At 46.4% G+C, this 7,747-nt stretch overlaps 1 non-coding gene across 1 annotated transcript; it reads left to right on the forward strand.

The window, feature by feature from the left end:
* The first annotated feature begins 1,592 nt into the window (after positions 1–1,592).
* Positions 1,593–1,664, forward strand: TRNAH-GUG. Its single transcript has one exon. It is a non-coding gene; the product is annotated as a tRNA-His (tRNA).
* Positions 1,665–7,747: the final 6,083 nt, after the last annotated feature.

Raw genomic sequence — 7,747 nt, forward strand, 5'->3', positions numbered from 1 at the left:
CAGTTAAAAAGGTTTGCTCTAAGCCCTAAGGCAATTACTAAAATACAAAAGAAAGAGTTATAGCTAATAAGCCAACAGACGAGAGAGAATGGAATGATATAAAAACCATGTGAACACTATGATAGAGCAATTGCTCTTCCTATAGTAATTGCACCCCTATCTATAGAAATACTTACACCAGTGACTGAAAATGCCTGTACAAGAATGACTAGAGCATTATATGTAATAGTAAAATCACAGAACCAATTTAACTTCTAAAGTGTATGGAAAGGGCTAAATGACAGTGAGAGAGAGGGGGTTGGGGGGGAGAGAGAGAGAGAGAGAAAGCGAGCGCGAGCGCCAGGCGCAGTGGTTCACGCCTGTAATTCCAGCACTTTGGGAGGCTGAGGCGGGCGAATCACGAGGTCAGGAGATGGAGACCACCCTGGCCAACATGGTGAAACCCGTCTCTACTTAAAATAGAAAAATTAGCTGGGCGTGGTGGCGCGTGCCTATAAGCCCAGCTACTTCCGAGGCTGAGGCAGGAAAATTGCTTGAACAAGAGAGTCAGAGCCGACATCTGGCAACTGCACTTCAGCCTGGAAACAGAGCGAGACTCCGTCGAGAGAGAGAGAGAGAGAGAGAGAGAGAGAGAGAGAGAGAGAGAGAGAGATCCCAGAATCCTAGCGGACCTTGATTTACATCCTCATGTCGTACTCGAGACACGGAGAAGAGGAGGGTAAAGTTGGTCTCGCTCTGCCTTTCCATGAGATCATGTGCTGGATAGAAGAAAGTTGCCAGCGGTTTAAGCATTTTTAAAATGCAGGAAACGTTCCACAGAACAGGCTCGAACCACCCACCTCCAGACTTGGAAGCAAGTGCACCACCCGACTGCGACACAGGAACAGTTGGCTGTCGCTCTGGTATCACCACGCAGAGCAAGCGCCCATCCAATGTCAGGTGGAGCCATCGCCTTTTGTAGAAAATTGTGCAGGCTCCAAAGCCTCGGAAAGCCGGAGAGGCGCATCTTGCCGGCTACGGTTGAAACCCGTACATTGGGTGATTCTGAAACTGGAAGGGCAGCGGAATGGCCTTCGCCCCGTCCTGCCTCTCGCAGGCGTCAGACCAGGCATCCCAGCAAACGCCCGGCTCGGCGACTCCCTGGGCCTGAGCAGCGTCGGTCCCAAGGGAAGCAAGCAGAACGCCCCGTGGGCTCTAGTGATGGCTCTTCCCGTTCTTGGCTCCGCCTTCACCTGACTCTCTACGCTGCTTGCGCTCCCCTCTCTCACCTCGGCTTCCGTCGGTGGGGCGGGAGAGAGGAAGGGTGAAAAGTAGAAATACGGAGAGGCGGGAGAGAAGCAGAGGAGGTGCGGACGAGGACAGAGACACCCCGAGAGAGGCTGGTGCAGGGAGGCCCAGGTTGGAGTGGAAGAGATGAGAATTGTTCTCATCACGTATGAGGATTGGGAGGAAGGGAGGGAAAAGCAGAGCGGCAAGAAAGAAAAGCGCGAGCCCCCTGTGGCTGTCTGTGAAGAAATCTACCTAATAATCAAAATCTATTGACGTCAAAGATACTAGAGCAAAATCGGACCTCACCACTTGGCCTGTGGCTCGCCGTGATCGTATAGTGGTTAGTACTCTGCGTTGTGGCCGCAGCAACCTCGGTTCGAATCCGAGTCACGGCAGCGCTGTTTGGCCAGGTAGTCAGCTGTACCCTTTTGCTGGAAGCCCTGGATGTGCTCTGTCCTGTTTCTGAGACTCACACAGCAAATAACACACTCAGCCCTGTTGGTGGCTTACAAGGAGGCAATGGTGTGCTCAGAACCGTTTTTCCGGTTACTGGGAGCAGGTCAGGGGAAGGAAAAGAGACCCCACCTGACAGCTTCATCAACCTGGGGAGGAGTCCAAAGGAAACCCTGGACTTGCACCGTCCTGTCTCTGAGCCTCACAGAGCAAATAACCCAGTCAGCCTTGGTGGTGGTGGCTTACATGAAGGTAATGGTGTGATCAGAACCTGTTTTCTAGTCACTGGGGCTGTTACACATGAAATGACAAGCTTTTAATGACTTTAAACTCGAAACTGTTTGTTGTGGCCTACAGTGGCTTGTCTCCGAGCCCATGGCCAAGTTTGTATGCCAACAGGAAAGTGTGGGGAAAGACAATCTCGTGCCAGGAGTCTTTCCACCTCCACTCTGCCTGGTGGAAATGGGCCTTGGGCCTGGAGCACTTCCTTCCCAAGAGACAAGGAGTCCTCACAGCCTGTGCTGGACTCACCTCCTTGTGTGGGAGTATCTTTCCTGGATCAGACTTAGTGTGTACCCCTTTGTTCCACTTAAACATGTGCATCAACTGGCACCTGGTCAGCTGTTGTATCTGCTCCCACCCCTCCGCCCCCCGCTGAGGGGAGGGGGCAGGACCCTTTCTTCTGCTTCTCAAGAGGCTGTGTGTGCAGGCCAAATGGAGGGACCTGCTGGCCATGGGGAACCAACGCCCACGACTGAAGCAGAGCCCATACCCCGCTCTGTCTCCTCGCTGTGTGAATAATGCGTTGTTCTTCCGTCAAGTGCTTGATTACATTGTATTTTCCTTGGTGACTCTGATACCAAAAGACTGTGACCAGAAGTGTTCCAACTTCTACTCCTGCTGATAAGAAACACATTCCACTTGCTGGACAAGATGAACGAAGATTCTTCTTGCATGAGTCTTTTTGTGGACACGTGCGTTCATTTCCCTTGAGGAATACCAAGTACTGGAATTGTTGGGTCATAGGGTAGGTGTAATGTTTACTTTATTAGAAATGGCCAAATGGTTTCTTCCAGAATGGTTTCTCACCAGCAAGGAGAGTTCCACTGGCTGCACACCCTTGACAGCATGTGGTGTTTACTGTCTTTTAAATACACCCGTTCTGGTGGATGTAAAATGGTACCACGTCGTGGCTTCAGTTTGTGTTTCCTTTAATGAGTAATGCTGTTGAGCAAATTTACTAATGCCTTTCACCATTTAGCAATCCTTCTTTGCAAAGAGAGGCTATCAAAGCAATTTCCCTAATTCAATTGGGTTGGCTTTTTATTACTGATTTCTAAAAAGTACTCTCTACATTCAAGATTTGAGGTTTTTTTGTTTTGTTTTGTTTTGTTTTGTTTTTCAGGTAAACATAGTGCAATTATCTTCTCCCAGTCTCTGGCTCACCTTCTCACTTTCTCATGGTGATTCTTGATGAGCAGAGGTTGATAACTTTGGTGAAATTCTACTTTGCTTTATTTTTTCCTGTTGTCTCTTAAGGCAGAAATGTATTCTGCTACATTCTCTTCCAATAACTTTCTGGTTTTGTTTTAATTTCTAAATCTATGGCATATCAAATTCATCTCCTGACCACAGCAAGCTTAGCATCTGCTAATGTCCTGATCACCAGAAAACTTCTTAATATTGTAAATACACTATTTCCTTTGCCCCATTGAATGGCTTGTATTGAAAACCAGTGACTAGTCATGGTGGCTCATGTCTATAATCCCAGCACTGTGAGAGACTGAGGCCAGTGGATCTCTTGAGTCCAGGAGTTGAAGACCAGTCTGGGCAACATGGCAAAACCTCATGAGTACTTAAATGCACCTGTAGTATGAGCTACTTAGGAGGCTGAGGCAGGAGGATCACTTTAGTGTGGGAAGCAGAGCTTGCAGTGAGTTGAGATCTGGCCACTGCACTCCAGCCTGGATGACAGAGTGAGATCCTTTCTCAGAAAACAAAAAGAAATTAAAAAACAAATGAAAAACCTATGAACCTTATAGCTGTGGGTCAGTTTCAGGTTTCCCAAGTCAGTCTGTTGAAGTATTTGTGTCTCCCAATGCCGCTTGCACACTGCCTTGTTTATAACAGCTTAGAGTGAGTCTGAATGTCAGGTTGTGCAAGTCCTCTGGTTTTGTTCTTTTTCACACAGCATAATAAGCTTTGAAATAGGTCATAACTCATGTAACCATCACATAGATCAAGATATGCTGTCACTTCATCCCTTTCATTTCAGTGTGGGATGCAAGTCTTCGCTCATCTATGCTGATTGCCCCCTTGGGGCCAAGGATCCTTGTTACCAGAAGTCAGGGACCCGAAACAGAGGGACTGGCTGGAGCTGCAGCAGAGGAACATAAGTTGTGAAGATTTTATCTTAATATGGACATTTATCAGTTCTCATATAATACTTTTATAATTTCTTGTGCCTGTCTTTACTTTAATCTCTTAATCCTGTTATCTTCATAAGCTTAGGATGTGCGTCACCTCAGGACCACTGTGATAACTGTGTTAATTGTACAAATTGATTGTAAGACGTGTGTGTTTGAACACTATGAAATCAATGCATCTTGAAAAAGAACAGAATAATAGTGATTTTTGTGGAACAAGGGAAGACAACCATAAGGTCTGACTGCCTGTGGGATCGGGCAAAAAGAGCCATATTTTCCTTCTTGCAGTGGGCCTATAAACGGACATGCAAGTAGGCAACTTATCGCTAAATTCTTTTCCTAACAAGGAGTATTAACATTAATACCCTGGGAAAAGGATGCGTCCCTAGGGGGAGGTCTTTGAATGGCCACTCTGGGAATGTCTGTCTTGTGCAGTTGAGATAAGGACTGAGATAAGCCCTGGTCTCCTGCAGAACCCTCAGGCTTGCTAGGGTGGGGGAAAACTCAGCCCTGGTAAATTTGTGGTCAGACCGATTCTCTGCTCTGGAACCCTTTTTTCTGTTGTTTAAGATGTTTATCAAGACAATACATGCACCACTGAACATAGACCCCTATCAGTCGTTCTGCTTTTGCCCTTTGCCCTGTGATCTTTGTTGGACCCTTATCAGTGGTTCTGCTTTTGCCCTTTGCCCTGTGATCTTTGTTGGACCCTTATCAGTGGTTCTGCTTTTGCCCTTTGCCCTGTTCCCTCAGAAGCATGTGAACTTTGTTACACCCTTATCAGTGGTTCTGCTCTTTGCCCTTTGAAGCATGTGATCTTTGTAGCTACTCTCCATTCTTATACCCCCTCCCCTTTTGAAACCCTTGATTAAAAACTTGCTGGTCTGAGACTCAGGCAGGGATCATGGTCCTACCAATATGTGATGTCACTCCTGGTGGCCCAGCTGTAAAATTCCTCTCTTCGTACTGTCTCTCTTTATTTCTCAGTCAGCTGACACTTATGGAAAATAGAAAGAACCTACATTGAAATATTGGGGGTGGGTTCTCCCAATAGATCTTCTCTTCTACCCTCTGGAGAGAATAAATCTTCAGTTGCCTGCAGGGAGGATGAACACACAAAAAGTCCACAACACTCAGCACAGAGTCCAGATTTTAGTGATTGGGTGGGTTGGGAGGAAGCTCATGTTTCAGGCCTTTCAAAATCTTAGAAAAAGTTTTCTTTATTTTGAAGCTTTGGGTCAGTTTTAATTTCTTCTTCTTCTAGAAAGATCACAGGAGACCTAATGTTTGTGTCCCCCCAAAATGCCTTGGTTGAAACCTTGACTTTCCCCCACCCACTCCAGGAAATGTGTTAAAATTAGTATGAGGGGCCTTTGGGAGATAATTTGATACAGAAGGTGGAGTCCTCCTGAGTGGGATTAGTGCCCCTATAAAAGGGACACTAGAGAGCTCTCTCCCCCTCTTTCAGCCACCTGAAGATACAGTGGGAAGATGGCAGTCTACGACCAGGAAGAGGTTCCTCACCCTAATCCTACCATGCTGGCACCTTGATCTTAGACTTCCAAACTCCATAACTGTGAGAAATGTCTGTTGTGGATGAGCCACCTAATTTATGGTACATTGTTATAGAAGCTCCAACTAAGACAGAGAAGGAGTCCCATGGATGGTGTCTAATTTTTGATGCTGGTCATTGCATTCTTTGAGTGGGATATTGCAAATTAGAAAGTGAGGGAGAGCTGACCTTTCCTGCATATGAAAGAAGAGAGTGGAGGGGCAGCGAGACAGAATGGGGAAGAACAAGCTGGAACCAGAAAACTGATTTCAGGGTCTGGCACTTGAATGTCTGATTTGGAGAAAGAGAAGACACTGGTAGGTGTATCCAGAGAAGAAGACCTTCAGTGGAAACAGCAGATATTTAAAAGCCATTTGATTACGTCTTTCACTTGTTTGTATGTAGTCCTTCTTTTCCCATCTTTGTAATTCTGGCACAGGTGAACTGGATGTGTTTGTCCAATGTGTTTTTGGAATGCAAGTGTGAATAAACATGACTGTGTTATACTTCAAATATTCATCCCAGAGAATCCTAGAATTCCCTTAGGTTCTGCCAACTGTGCATTGAAAGCACAACCGGCCCATCATGGGGATTAATTTTCATTGCACATTCCTAGGAAGAGGGAGAAGGAGGAGGGGGAATGTGACAGTCTCAGCAACAGTTGCTATACTCTTACTGAAATGGTTTTCCTATGTGCTTCTCAACAGATCGGCCCTTTTTTCAAATAAGAGCAGATGGAACAACAAAAGCTGTTTAGTGGTACCCTAGAAATCCCTTGAAATCCTGGATAGGGAAGCTCCAGTACCACCAACTGCTAAGACTGGGGATGCCTAGTAGCTGGTACTGGCCATTGTCGTTGGCTTTGTCCACTTTGACAAACTGAAGATAGGGACTGGACTCACCACGCCAGCCTCCAGAGGAGGTTATGTCGACTTCATGTTAATTTTAGATCCTGAAACCTCACAGGATTTTTCTTCTCTTCCCTTTGATCTCTCTTCCGCTTACTCAACAGGACAGAACTCGCCGCCTTTCTTTCCCATCAGAAAGGGATCCCTTCTGGACAGGACCAAAGTGAGTAGCTGGTTTGCCCTACCTGTCCTGCCAGGCCTGGGTGTCTGGGGACACCGGAAGGCCCCTCCCTCACCCCGCAGTAGCCATTCCACGGTGGAGAATCTCGCCTATAGATCAATGCCCACGCACTTGGCCGACGGGAAATCACGAATTGGCACCACCTAATTTATGGTACATTGTTATAGAAGCTCCAACTAAGACAGAGAAGGAGTCCCATGGATGGTGTGTTCAGAATGCTCTGTGAGAATTTTTGCAGGAGGCCTCAGGTTGTGTCTTTAGAGAAGTGGCCTGGCGGGCTTGCCTGGGCCCACTGGACAGGGTGTTCCTGATGTGGTGAATCATCACCATGACATCAGCTGCCTGAAGCAGAGCAAAAAGTTTAAAATGTCTTTTGTTCCCCAGCTCAAAGAATACTTGCCTGGCTGCCCTTTGGACTTCTCCAGTTATAACCTTCCTTCCTGCCACAGGCTGGTTGCCAAGACCATGACTGTTTGTCCCCTTGCTACTCACACACAGAACCTGCTCCAGTCTCTGAGAGGACACATAGCCCTGTCCTACCTCTACTCCAAAACCAGAGGACTGCCCAGGTGCCTTCAAGTCTGTCCCCATTGTGCTTCCTCCAATGTTCTTGGGGGTAATTCTTTTTCTCTTCTTCTCAGTTTGTTAGTGAGAATTGGGGGTGATTCTATGAAAAATATTCCAGTATAAATCAACTTTTCTAACATCAGCTTCTACTATATCCAGTGGCTAAACTTACCCCAAAAGATTTGGACAGTTTACTGGGACTTGAAAATAAATAAATAACCCTTAAAGAGAAATACACTCATGAACATTAAGACACTACTTCAACCGATCTGTACAGCAGCCGTGGAATTATGATTTGACCCACTTTACAAATGAGGAAACAGAAATTCAAGAAGGATCAATCACTTGCACAAAGTTAGTAAATACAGCGCTGAGGCTAGAGCCTAGGTAA

This window comes from Mandrillus leucophaeus, unplaced genomic scaffold, assembly GCF_000951045.1.
Source record: "Mandrillus leucophaeus isolate KB7577 unplaced genomic scaffold, Mleu.le_1.0 Scaffold457, whole genome shotgun sequence".
Taxonomy (NCBI): domain Eukaryota; kingdom Metazoa; phylum Chordata; class Mammalia; order Primates; family Cercopithecidae; genus Mandrillus; species Mandrillus leucophaeus.